The 14,464-nt window shown below is 43.0% G+C and overlaps 1 pseudogene; it reads left to right on the top strand.

The window, feature by feature from the left end:
* Positions 1-6,075: 6,075 nt before the first annotated feature.
* On the top strand, positions 6,076-7,160 carry LOC116909188 (annotated as a pseudogene).
* The last annotated feature ends 7,304 nt before the right edge of the window (positions 7,161-14,464 follow it).

Raw genomic sequence — 14,464 nt, 5'->3', positions numbered from 1 at the left:
GCTATTTCTGACCTTTGTTTCAACCGGAAGAACTTTCTTGAGTGGTTCATATAGAGCAGATGTAAAATTTCCACAGCTCTTGTTTTCCTAGGAGAGTCTTTACCTCTTCTTTACTTCTGAAAGACAGCTTTGTCGGGCACTGCACTCTTAGCTGGCTGCTGTCTCTATCATCTGTCTGTCTGTCCTGTCTGTCCATCCACCCACCATCTTTTCTTTTCCTTTTTCTAACTAGCTGTCTGTCTGTCTGTCTCAGTTCTCTGAATACATCATTCGCTGTGCTCAGCCTACATCTCTGTTGAGTCATCCATTGGTCATCCCTGTGGATCCCACTGTATATAAATAAGCCTTTTTAGTTGCTTTAAAGATCGTCTCTTTGCTTCTGAGAGTTTGATTATAAGACATTGTGTTGAGGGAGCTTTATGGATCTGGGCATTTGTTTTCTTCTGCAGAGTTGGGAAACTTTTTTGTCATTTTTCATTGGCTTTCTTCACTCTTTGCGTAATTTCACACAACTGGCCTTCACCCTCAATGATCCTTTGTGTTGCTTGATCGAGTGTGCTATTGAAGCTATGTATGGACTTTTTTTTTGCATGTGTTATTCAGCTACAGAAAAAATTACATGGTTTCTATCGTATTGATTTCTTTTTGTTCATGTACTGCTGTTCTGATACTTTTTAGTTTTGTTTTCTCTTGAACCTCATTGATCTCAAAGATGGCTGGTTCAAATTTCTTTTATCGGCAAGTTTATTGGTGTCCATTTTTACATAATTTGTCACATAATTCTTTTGATGGAGTCATGTTTCCCTGAGTATTCATGGTCCTTGTGACCCTGTGTTAGTAACTACCCTCACAGTATTAACAGAGTGACTTTGGGAGGACAAATCTCCTGCCTGTTAGACTGCCCAGAAATTCTAAGATTGTCCAGAAAAAATACTGGCAATTACAGTTTTAGAGTCAGGAGGACTGGCCCAAGTGACCAGGTCTGCTTGGATGGATCTGACATGACACCATGGGGACAGGTATAACAGCCTGGTCCAGAAGTCCACTGAGATGGCCCAAGTGATTGAAACTTTGTAGGGATGCCTAGGACTTACACCTAAGGGGACCGGCATGAAGCCTATTTAGACAAGTTCAGAAAGGGCTGTCGTTTAGAGTTTTAGTTAGGGTCACTATTGCTGTGATGAACACCACAACCTAAAGCAACTTGAGGAGGGTTTATTTCACTCACAGTTCCATGTGACAGTTCATCAGCAAACTGGGAGGGCAGGAACTCAAACAGGACAGGAACTCGGAGGCAGGAGCTAGCGCAGAAGCCAGTGAGGGGTGCTGCTCACTGGCTTGCTTCCCGCAGCCTGCTCAGCTTGTTTCCTTATAGAATCCAGCAGCAGCAGCCCAGATTTGGCCTCTCCCATAATGAGCTAGGCCCTCCCAAATTCATCATTCCCTACGGCTCATATGCAGCTTGGTCTTAGGAAGGAACTTTCTCAATGGAGGCTCCCTCCTCTTTGATGACTCTAGCTTTTGTCAAGATGACATAAAACCAGCCAGCACATTTAGGTTCACAGAATAAGATTGGCCCCAGTTCCATGGGAACAGGGCTGTCTGAGTCATCAGAGGAAGGTCTCAGCCTTGGGGATATGGAGTATAACCTGAAGTCTGGAAGTGTGTAAAGTGGCTCAATACTAGGTCTACTGGGGCTGGCCTGGGGTCTAGTTTGCAGGCCCCAGTTTGCATTAGGGCAGGCTTGACACTTGGAAAGGACAATGAAATGTCCTGGACTGAGTATTTTATAAAGAACAAATATTTATTTTCTTACATTTTTAGTAGTTGATAAGTCCAAGATAAGTGTAGTACCAGTAGTCTGGCAATGTTTAGTGCTGCCTTTTGCCTCCGAGGTAGCACGCTATGATTGTACTTTCTGGAAACAGGGAGAGGTGTTTATCACATGGAAGGAAGGAGGCAGAAGGGCAAGCAAGATGAGCACTGGTCAAGACCTCTAGGCATCTTGCTATCTATTGCATAGAGAGCTCTTGGGACACACCCCCTTCCTAAATGCCTCCTTGGGTTTGTATGCACACGCGTGTAGGTGCACATGCATATGTGTACGCATGCATGTGAATGCTAGAGGACCACCTTAAATGTCACGTCTCTGAAGTGGAAACTTAAGGGCTCTTTGGGAAGTTGGTTGGGTAGTGTTTTGCTGTGAAGGAATGTTTTGCTGAGGAAAGACACAGGAGAGAAGATGTTCTGCTAAAGCAAGCACATGAAAGGACACGTGATGAAGGACTCTTTGCTAACAACGCCCATGTATTGGTCCACCTTCCATTGAATAGCTGTGCTCCATTTGTCAGGACTCCATAGAGAGAAGTGCACCAACAATCTCGTGGTGTGCTGTAGTTTCTTGCTGCTTCAGTAGACTCCGGCTGATTGGCTGAGTGATGTCAGCTGAGACAGATTCGTGTGCTGAGAAAAGACCTGTGGAGGCCAGGTGATGCTTGGAGAGAGTATAAAAAAGGACTCCATGGGCTTGAGCTTGGCTTCCTTATCGAGCTGGCTGTGCAACGCTTGTGGGTCTCTCATCTTCACTGATCTTTGCTTCCTGAGAGGCACAGCTGAGAACTTCTGGTCCCTCCTGCTGACTCTTGCTGAGGCCTGGCTGTCTCTGCTAGGAAGTGCCACTGCTGCTGGTTCTGTTTGCTATCCTGACTCTACTGAACTGGACTGCTGTGTATCCATGAAGTATTTGCGAGTGAATGGAGCTGCCGCTGCCTGCTGACCTGTGACCTGAACTGCCGATTTCTAGACAACACAGAGAGGAGTTGCTCCAAAGAGCCTTTCTAAACAGGTCCACTTCCCCATATCCTTTCTTTCTCCTGTGGTGGGTGGTGGGCTAAATGGGAGGTTAAAGTGTTTAAGAACCATCATTAAATATAGGTTTTTAAAAAACATCAAAGTTACATTTTTCAAATACCATCTACCTTTTGTTTGAGAGTCTCACTGGCTTGGAACTCACTCGGCATCTTAGGATGGCGGAGTAGTGATCCCTAGGCATCTACCTGTGCCTGCCTTTCCAGTGCTGGGATTACAAGTGCACACTGCCACACTTGGGTTTCGTATGGGTTCTGGGGCTCAAGTTTGGGTCCATGTGCTTGTAAGAGAGAAAAGTACTCTACCAACTAAGTTATCTCCGTATTTCCAACTCTTCATCTTAATACCTTTACATTAGCCAAATTCAACACTGAAACTTTGTGTGGACACATTTAAATCATAGTCCACGAGTGACACAAACTGTCCTCCCCATCCCCTCCGATGCACCACTCCTTACTTCCATGCTGCATTCATGACCTCTCACCCAGGTTTGTTTTGACCTTGGGAAAGCAGTTTGGAGTGGGGATAGTCGTTTGGACTGATGTCTCTCTGAGGAGACGAGCTGTAAACTCTTATTGCACCAACTTGCTGATGTCAGTCTCCAACAATTTAAATATTCTAATCTAGCAACAATTTTTATTTTGTTTGTCAAATACCAGTAGGTGGCACTCCAAAGTTAAGCTGAACATATTATGAGTACCCACCTTCGATCCCCTTCCCCGGGGTCATAGGTTAGCTAGAAACGGTTCTGTGCTTTAGAGTGCTTGCTCTCCTAGAAGACCCAGGTTTGATTCCCAGCATCTACATGGCAGTTCATGACCATCTGTAACTCTAGTTACAGGGGACCCAAAACCTTATTCTAGCCTCCTTTGTAACTTATACATAGCCTTATTTCATATTCCATCTTGATAGTAACCATGTCAGACATTTTTGTGTCTATTCACGCTGCCTCAGAAAGCTTAGGTGGTTTAAGTGGCTTGCTCACTGGCCAGCAGATCTTTGAGACAGTCGACCTCAGTGCTCATCGTCCTCCATCATGCTGACCACCTAAAATCGCCAAGCTTCAGATTTACTCTGTTGTATCTTAATTGCAGCATAGGCACAATATTTACAGCACATAATTACTGTTTTGGTTTGAATGTTGTGTTTACTGCAAAATTCATGATGAAACTCAATTCCCAGTGCCACAGCTTTGGTGGAGGAGAATTACAGAGATGATTAAGTCCTGAGGGATCTGCCCTTATGAATGGGATTAACACAGGAGAGTTCTGACACTTCAGTTGGATTAAGCAACAACTGAGATTAGAAAAGCACACCCCTGGATATGTCTGTGATGGTATCTTCAGAAACAACTAGATCTTGTTTGTGTCTCTGACATTAGGAATGGATTAATCCCTTCATGATGTATGGTACAATGGCATTACCAAAAGGTAGTATAGGAAGGGGAATATAGCTAATTAGGAGTATGTCATTGATGGCAGGCAATGGGGGGTGGTGGAGGGGTATACCTTGACCTGGCCCAAATTAATAAAATTGCAGATGAAAAGGGAGATGTTCAGCCAAGCATGGTGACACTCCCTTTAATCCCAGCATGGGGGTGGGTGTGAGGGGATGGATAGAGAGGCAGGCAGATCTCTGAGTTCAAGACTAGCCTGGACTACAGAGGAAATTCCAGGACAGCCAGAGCTACACAAAGAAACCCTGTCTCAAACCCCCATTCCTCCCTTGGGTGGGTGTGGGTTGTTCCATTGGATTCCAAAGAAACGTAAAGTATCACTCGCAAATATTTGAATGTTCATACTGAAAAAGATTGGATCTAGAAGAAATGGATAGTTTGTAGATCAATAAATCAAGGAAGAAATAGGGAAAAATGACTCCACGGAGTTCTCATCTGACCTCTACATATGCACAGTGGCATGTGTATCCCCCCAAAACAAGTCATAGCCAAGAAAAATACAACTTTAAAAGGCAAACAGTCATTTTTGATCTACAGATTCAATGTAACCTCTCATCAAAATCCCAATGACATTATTTACAGAATTAGAAAAACACGATCCTAGTTGGAGCAGACTAAACAAAGTATTTCTAAGCAGGAAGATCAATGCTATAGGCACCATTATGCCTGACTTCTAGCCACCCCAGAGCCACAGTGGTAAAGATCTCATGGCACTGGCCCAGAAAGAGACATGGAGTGCAATGGAATAGAAAGGTCCCCCCCCCCCGCCCAATAAATATACACTGCCACAGTTACATAGTTTTTGAGAAAGGTACTTAAAAGAATCATAGGACAAAGGCATTTCAATAAATTATATGAAAGAAACTGGGTGTTCACATGTAGAAATAGAAGCATGAAAATGGATTCACCTCTACACACACACACACACACACAAAATCAATCAATCAATCAATCAATCAATCAATCAATTAAAATGGATCAAATACTCTAATGTATGACCTGAAACTTTGAAACTGGTAAAGGAAATATGGGTAAAAGCAGTTCACTTCATGATATAGACATACAGAAGGATTACATTCAAAGAACTTTGACCTTACAGGAACTAACACTTCTTGGATACATGGGATTACATGACAGTAAAGGCTCACGAGGAAACTATCACCAGAGCAAAGAGTCATCCTGCAGAATGTAAAAATGTCTTTTTTAAAAAAATACATCGGGAGGTTAATATTAGAATATAGAGATGCATGCAGAAACAAATCTTGCAGTTACATTTCTCAAAAGTGACACAAGTGACCAATATTTGAAAAAGTGTTAAACATCCTTAGCCACTATGAAATGCAAATTAAAACTAATCTCAAGAGTATCCATCTCAATGCAGAGTGGCAAGAGGATCTTTGTGAGTTCAAGACCAGTCTGGTCCTCATAGTAAGTACCAGGCCAGGGCTACACAGTGAGACACCATCTTTAAAAAAAGGAGGGCAAATGAATGTGGGGAAGGAGAATCTCTTACACACTGCTGGTGAGAGATAAACTAATGGAGCTGCTATGGATATCCACATTGACATATGAAGGTTTCTTGAATACCAGAAGTAACGACTAGTATATGAACTACTATATATTAGTCAAGGTTCTCTAAAGGACAGAATTTATAGTATGAATCTATGCTGTTTTTAAAAGGGGGAGGGAGCAGAGGTGCGCCGGTTGTCTTCCACCATGATGGCTGTCGCCGCGGCTCCCTGTCGCGCGCCATGCAACTCCTATGCTGGTGGCAAATACTGCTGTGGGTGCTGGGCCTTCCGGCCGCGGCCTGGAGGTTGCACAGGACAGTGGTCACTCGTGGCAGGAGGAGCGGCCGGTCCCAGCTCTCCAGGTTGGATCTGTGTACCCGAATGAAGAGGAGGCTGCACAGGGCCATCGGGGCCAGGCAAGAGTGGCGGAACCCTCTGAGGCCTCTCTGGGTCCCTGCGGAGATCCCATGGTGGTGCTGTCGGCTGTCGGTGATTCCCGGGCAGCTGAGGACTTCCCGGGGCAGCTGAGGACCAACGGAGCACGGAGGCCCATGATGGCACCTGCAGTGCGCAGGGAGACGAAGACCCGCGCTGTGGTGGCCGAGAGAACCTCTTCGGCCTTCAGGGTGCAAGCAGCTCCAGGATCGGGAAGAGGAGTACTATGCTGAGCCTGGAGTGGCAGAGGCCGAGCCTGTAGCCACTGAGGATGCCAACAGCACCGACAGCCTCAAGTCCCCCAAGGAGAGGAATGTGACCGGGCTAGAAAACTTAACTCTGAAGATTTTAAATATGTCCCAGGACCTCATGGATTTCCTAAACCCAAATGGTAGTGACTGTACGCTGGTCCTCTTCTATACCCCATGGTGTCGACTCTCTGCCAGCCTGGCTCCTCATTTTAACTCCCTGCCTCGCGCATTTCCAACACTCGGCTTTTTGGCCCTGGATGCATCTCAGCACAGCAGCCTTTCTACCAGATTTGGCACTGTAGCTGTCCCTAACATTTTGTTATTTCAAGGAGCCAAACCAATGGCGAGGTTTAACCATACAGATCGAACCTTGAAAACACTGAAAATCTTCATTTTCAATCAGACAGGTATAGAAGCCAAGAAAAATGTGGTGGTAATGCAGGCTGACCAAATGGGCCCTCTCCCCAGCACGTTGATAAAGACTGTGGATTGGCTGCTTGTGTTTTCCTTGTTCTTTTTAATTAGTTTCATTATGTATGCTACCATCCGCACTGAGAGTATCCGGTGGCTGATTCCAGGACAAGAGCAGGAACACGCAGAGTAGAGACGGAACTGAATCCGAACAAGAGGGGTCTTAGTCCTTTGTCTGCGGACTTAGCATTACAGCGGCTAACGTGTGGACTTGCAACAGAAGTCAGGTTCAAGGATCATGTTCTTGTTGAACTACTGAAAGGCTGAAAAGATTTCATTTAAATGTGTTTTTACTGTGACAATTAGCAGATGCAAAAGTATCCACTAGAATTGACTGTTCTTGGTTTTTTTGTTTTTTTCTTCTTTTTTTTCGGAGCTGGGGACCGAACCCAGGGCCTTGCGCTTGCCTAGCAAGCGCTCTACCACTGAGCCAAATCCCCAACCCCCTGTTCTTGTTTTTAATACTTGAACATAACGAATGAATTTCTCTTCTAGTGTTGTTAAGCAGGAAAGTGCTGTATGAGAGGTGGAGCTTCCCCGGGAATCATGGGCTAGGACAGGAAGTGTGGGCTACGATGGGGAGCATGGGCTAGGACAGGAAGTGTGGGACAGGATGGCGAAGTGTGCATCTACCACAGGACCAGGCGAAAAATAAAGTCACTGAAAGAATTCAAAAAAAAAAAAAAAAAAAAGGAGGGGCAGAAAGGGAGGGAAGTAGAGGGGCATGGGTAAGAATAAAGTATTAATGACATACTTAAGAAAATGCCATAAATTTTGCCAGCAGAGTGAAAAGGGAAAAATCACATTTAACAAAATTTATTTTCCCTTCGAAAATAAGTGAAGCTGCTAAACTCAATGGATTAGTTATGTCTAGAGCTCATGCATCTATATATCTATAATCTATATCTATTTGTTGGATTTATTAGGCTGGCATATAGGCTGTGGTCTGGCTGGCCCAACAACGCTGCCCACCAACAGAAGGTCCAGGAATCTGGAGTGGTTCAGTCCACAGGCTGCATGTCTCATCTGGTCTTCAGTATCCACTGAAGAATTAGGCTGTAACGTCAGTGAAGGAGTGGACTTGCTAGCCAGAGCAAGCAGGCAGAACAAGCTTCTTTCTTCCGTGTCCTTTACACAAGCTGCCAGCAAAAGGTGTGGTCCTAATTACAGGAGGATCTTCCCACCTCAAAGGACCAGATTAGAACTGGCTCTTCCCACGTCAAATGACTTCATTAAGAAAAAAGTCCTTCATAGTTGCCCAGTTGTTTGTGTTTTAATTCACTTCAGATGTAGTCAGGTTGACCACCAGAATAGTCATCATAGAACCTAAAGGACTCTATATATTCTAATAATGAACTTGCTGAGAGCAAAAGAGGAAAACGGTTCCACTCATAATCCTCAAAATATTTATTAAAAATACTCAGGAATAACCCTAACCAACATATTAAACACAATGAATTTATTATCTATTCAGATGTTCATCAATAAATGAGTAAAGAAAAAAAATCAAATTTTTTTCCAGATGTAAAGGGAAATAAAATCATGACCTTTGCAGGTACATGGATAAAGGCCATTCATTATGTTAGGTAAAATCAGCCAGACTCAGAAAATTTTCAAGCCACACATATCTGATTAACTCAGGGTCCATCACTATCTTACTTAGGGTTTACTGCTGTGAACAGACACCGTAAGCAAGGCAACTCTTATAAAGGACAATATTTAATTGGGGCTAGCTTATAGGGTCAGCTGTTCAGTCCATTATCATCAAGGCAGGAGCATGGCAGCATCCAGGCAGGCATGTGCAGGAGGAATTGAGAGTTCTACATCTTCATCTGAAGGCTGCTAGTGGAAGACTGACTTCCAGGCAGCTAGAGTGAGAGCCTAAGCCCATGCCCACAATGACACACCTACTCCAACAGGGCCACACTTTCAAATAGTGCCACTCCCTAGACAGCATATTCAAACCATGATGACCACTTTTTAGTATTACTATATACTGGCACTCAAACCTGCTCCAGTGGGGCTGTTGCCTACACTGAGGGAGTTGGCACAGGTAGTGCTTGCTACGTTCAGCAGCCATTACCATTACCAATGCTACTATGGCTGTGAGGAGAGGACACATAGGGACAAAGGGAAGAGCTGCATTTTACAGATAGGGCTGGCATTGGTGGGCTATCACTAAGGAATCACATTGGAAGTTTGTGGGCAGAATGAACCCTTATTGTTCATAACCTGGTGCTTGAAAGTATATGCTCACTATGGGGAATGGTGACTCACACCTGTAATTCCAGGCCCGGGGAGGCTGAGGCAGGAGGATCATGATTTGGAAGCTAGCTTGAGCTTCAGAGTGAAAATGTCTTAAGATGAGAAAAAAAGTATAGGTTCTTGAATTTAGATTGTCTGAACTTAAACATAGGGTTTGACACTAGGTCAGGTTCTTTAAACTATATTTGGTAAGAGGAAATATTAATGTTTATGTCATATAAGTTTTTACAAAGGGCTTGGAGAAAGAGGAAATATTGTGACTTTTACAACCACTTCCCTGTTTCTTTGATAAGACATCATGACCGAAGACAGTTTATTTGGGCTGACAGTTCTGGAGGTCAGAGATCTTGGTAGTAGGATGAAGGCATCAGACAGGCATGTTACCTGGAATGGGATGCTGAGAGCGCATAGCTTTTTCATGTGTGTGTGTGTGTGTGTGTGTGTGTGTGTGTGTGTGTTTTGAGATAGTCTTACTGTATAGTTCTAGATGGCCTGGAACTGACAAAGATTCACCTGTCTCTGCCTCCTGAGTGCTGGGATTAAAGGCTCACACTGCCATACCCAGTAAGAGCTCACATCTTGAAACACAAATACAAAGCAGAGAGCAAACTGGAAGTGGCGAGCTCAGAGCTCATCCCCAGTGATATACTTCCTCTAGCACGGCCACACCTCCTAAGCCTACCCAAACAGCTAGAGTAGGCAAGCAAAACACATTTTAACATTTAAAGTTATACTATCAACCAACTAATCCAGGTATAATATAGGCTCTTAAAATCACATTTTGCGGGCTGGAGAGATGGCTCAGTAGTTAAGAACACCCGACTGCTCTTCCAGAGGTCCTGAGTTCAATTCCCAGCAACCACATGGTGGCTCACAACCATCTGTAAAGAAATTCGATGCCCTCTTCTGGTGTATCTGAAGACAGCTACAGTGTACTTATATATAATAAATAAGTAAATCTTTAAAAAAAAAATCACATTTTGCTTTCTACACACACTCAACAGAAGTTATTCTGAGTTGAGAAAGGTCTTTCTACAAGCATAATTCCAAGAAGTTATAATAAATATTGTTTATACTTAAAGAATATGTTACCATTTTGATTTGAATATGACCTTTTGGAATTGGCATGGATCCAAACAATGGGCAAAATGCCTGATAAACAGATGGGTGTGCAAACTCAGGTCCGGCAGCCCATGACCAAAGAGGCACAACGTTACGGTAGCATGGTCTTGCTACTGGTTATCTGCTCCTTTAGAATTAAGTCTATTAAAAATGGAAAACGAATTCTGAAATCTATGTTTACTTTGTCTTAACATGGATTTTTAGATGTTCTATGTCCAAATAGTCTGGGTATCTTTTAAAATCAACCACTCCGCACCGGATGAGGAGTGTCTCTTTTTATAGTAGTGCTAAGGGTCTTTGGCTGTAGCTCAGTGACAGAATACTTACAGAGCACGCACAAGGCCGTGAGTTTATCCCCAGCACTGAGAAAAAAGAAAAGTTACTGATGAAAAGCAACTCTAGATGCTGGACTACGTGATGGTTCTAGCTTCTAGTTTCTTCTCTCCAGGTCAAATCCAGAATAATGCCCTTGTGCTAAGGGGCAAGCGCATGGGGCTATGCTTGCTTCCTGGAGTTCCATCAAGATACAGATACTCAGTGACTCGCATTCTTTTCTCCTTTGGGTTTCTAGTTAATCATCACATCACAGCAGACTCTCCTTTCACTGTCTTTAGTATTAAACCTGCCATGCTCTTATCTCCATCCTCTGCCTTGTCATTTTGCTGGTGATTAGCACATTCAATGTTCCAGAACTCTACTTGCATTTTTTTCCCTTTTCTGTTGCCTGCCTTAGTGTCTCCAGAGTTTAAGTCCACAAGGCAAGGTCTTTGCTGAGAGAGCTCTTCATGTTTCACAGTATATTACTAGAATGAGGATCATATGAAATTTCATTCAGTGATCCAGTTTCTCAAGGTCAACAGTAAGTAGTAAAATACACGAGAGTAATTTAGGTGTGTTGAAAACTGTCTTAGTCACTGTTCCATTGCTGGGTATAGATACCATGACCAAGGCCATTCTTATAAAAGGAAGCGTTTAATTGGGGCTGGCTCACTATTTCAGAGGCTCAGTCCATTATCGTCATGGAGAGGAGCATGGCAGCATGGATGTTGCTGGAGCAGGTACATCTTTCTACATGGGAGGGGAAGGGAGAGGAGCAGGTAGAGGGCCAGCCTGGCATGAGCTTTTGAAAACCTCAGAGCCCACCCCGTGACACACTTCCTTCACCAAGGCCACACCTCCTAATACTTGTAATCCTTCCAAACAGCTCTGTTCCCGGATTACTAAGCATCCAGGTATATGAGTCACTGGGGGCCATTTCTATTCAAACCACACAGACACACAGACACACAGACGCACAGACACACACACACGAACACGCACGCACACACAGCTCTATATTTACAGTATGTAGATATCTGCAACACTTATTTTTCATGCTACCATTAGAGAGTAGACTAAAGTTTTAAACCGTCTAAAAGCTAAGCTAATTCGGCATCCCTCCAACCCCAAGTTTGAACAGTTTATCTGTATTTCAAAATGTAAACCCTAACGCCGACTACTCAGGATCCACTATGAGAAATGTTTCTCTAGGTTCGGCACCTGCTGCTTCCCCTGTGCCTTAAGAGAGTGTTTGCTGATAATAACTGAGTTTGCTAATAACTGAGTTTGGTGTTCTTAAACGTTATACTTTTTTTCTTTTCTTTTTTTTTTTTTAAGAGGGAAGAGCTATTAATCTGCTATAATAGATTTGATTGAAAGGTTTCTGGTTAAATCCCACTTTCCAAATTATGAAAATGTAAACTGTACCAGCTTGGTTAAGCACATTGCAATTAAACTGCTGACCTTATCAGTTCTAAAGTCATCAGCGTGTATGACAAACATAAATTGTTTTAGTTACCTAATGATTATTGACAAGGCTAATAAAGCAATTCTTTGATATAGAACTAGAGTTCCTTCATTAAAATATAATTTTTTACTAATGAGGCCAAAAGAATGTTCTGTGGAAACCACGACAAAGCCATGATAATGCTGGACTTAGAGAAAAGAAGCCTTTAGACCCGCAGTCCTTAAACAGAATGGAAATGACTTTCCCCTTAGGAACTCTGAGTTTGTGTTTGTTGTTTATTAGGATGTAACAGATGGTGACCTCTGAATTTTTAACACAGCACTACAATTTTAATTTTAAGAAGGCATGCTAATAATTTTATAATTATAGACATTATAATCCCAGTAAGTACTGTTGAGTTCTTGTAAGAGACAAATGAGAAGTTCTGGACGTTGAGGTGACAAACCTCTGGGACTATAACCTTACTGTCCTTAGCCATGTTTCCTTCCATGAATCCACACGCTGTGTAGTAGGGAGGCCCCTGTGCTTCCGTCAACCACAGAATCAGATCAGTTTGATGAGTTTTTAAAACACTGATGACTTGACTTTATGTACAGAACCAGTGCATTTTCCTGAAGAGTATGTGTAAGGAATGAGAAGCGATTTGGCAGCAGACTATGTAGGGAAGCTGGAAATTAGTGTGAACGGCTCCATCTTCCACATCTACAGTTTCAAACTAAAGTTCATATGAAGCTTTAGTTCTGCCCAGAGCTCATGGTTTGGTTATGTTCCCACCATGAGAAATGGGATGAACACACTGTCCACCACATTTCACTCACTGCACTGACGCCCAACTCAGTGACTCTCTCTTCACTGCTCTTAAATACTTTCTACTAAGTTCTTCTCATGGACCTGGGCGGATTCTATCTGACTCATTCTGACAAATCTTTCTCTGATTCATCACTTTGTCTGCCTCTCAGTTAGACATTACTTTTAAACATGGCTGCTTCTTTCTACAAACTAATTTTACCTTAAGTATATGTGTACTAAGGGCGTGTCTATATTTCAGCAAGAGAGATTAAAGTGTCTGTGCACTTCAGACAGATCACACAGCCCTAGGACTTTAGATGTGATTTCTTCCCAGAGCAGAGGAATTAAAATTCCTTTATACACTGTTTTCCCCCAACCCGTCTTAATTTAGAATTTAACATAAGTTGAGGAATAGTATTACTGCCTGCCATTGTGTCTTGTGACTATAACCAAGCACTTAGGAAGCTGAGGCAGAAGAAGACTGCTGTTTGAGGCCAGCCGGGGACTGAGTCCCGAGGCAGCTTGTGTGAGTCCAGATCTAGTCTCAAGCAATAATGATGACAATGTCAACCCCTTTAAAAGCTTATATTTATGTATATGTGTATGTGTGCACCTGAGTTTAAGCTTACCACCTGCATGTAGGAACCTGGAGAGGCCAAAAGGAGGGCACTAGATCCCTTGAAACTGGTGTCATAGACACTTCTGAGCTGCCATCTGGATGCCAGGAACAGAACCCAGGTCCTCTACAAAAGTGGTAAGCTCACTGAACCACTGAGGGATCTTTCCAACTCCCACTTCTTTATCTTTAATAAGAGTGTAGTGTATTTGCTGTATTCAAGTATGCTGAACATTGCTAACAATGCTATTTCCAGTGCCTTTTAAGGTGCAGTTCCTAATAGTCTCACGATAAAAAAAAAAAAATTAAAATCATGTTTATCTATCTATCTATCTATCTATCTATCTATCTATCTATCTATCTATCTATCTATCCATCCACACCCATTTTGGCCATATTTTGGGCTTCTGTCCACACATTGTGTACACACACATCCCCACACGCACACGCACACAGACACACACACCTGACATTTAAAAAACACACCCTGCAGCCATATATCCATGAAGCCTGTTTCCTTATAGAAAGCACTTGTCCAAGTCCCAGTATACTTGTTCAGATACAGGCTCTCAGTAGTTATCATCTTTTATGTCTGTGTGCTGACTAGTTTTTATGTCAACTTGATAGAAGCTAAAAGAGGATACCTCAATAGAGAAAACAGCTACATCACACTGGACTGTAGGCAAGTCTGTAGGGCATCATTTTGATTGATGGTTGATGTGGGGGGGGAATAATGCCACTGCGGGGCAGGTGGTCCTGGATCATATAAGAAAGCAGGTTAAGTATGCTATGAGAAACAGGCCAGTCAAAAGCATTTTGTGTCTTTCTCTCAGTTCCTGTCTCTCTGACGTCCCTTTATGATGGACTACAACTGTAAGCTGAAACAAACCCTTC

The sequence above is a fragment of the Rattus rattus genome, chromosome 1, assembly GCF_011064425.1.
Source record: "Rattus rattus isolate New Zealand chromosome 1, Rrattus_CSIRO_v1, whole genome shotgun sequence".
In the NCBI taxonomy this organism is placed as follows: Eukaryota; Metazoa; Chordata; class Mammalia; order Rodentia; family Muridae; genus Rattus; species Rattus rattus.
The sequence above is the reverse complement of the archived record's forward strand: the minus strand, read 5'-3'. Positions and strand labels throughout refer to the sequence as shown.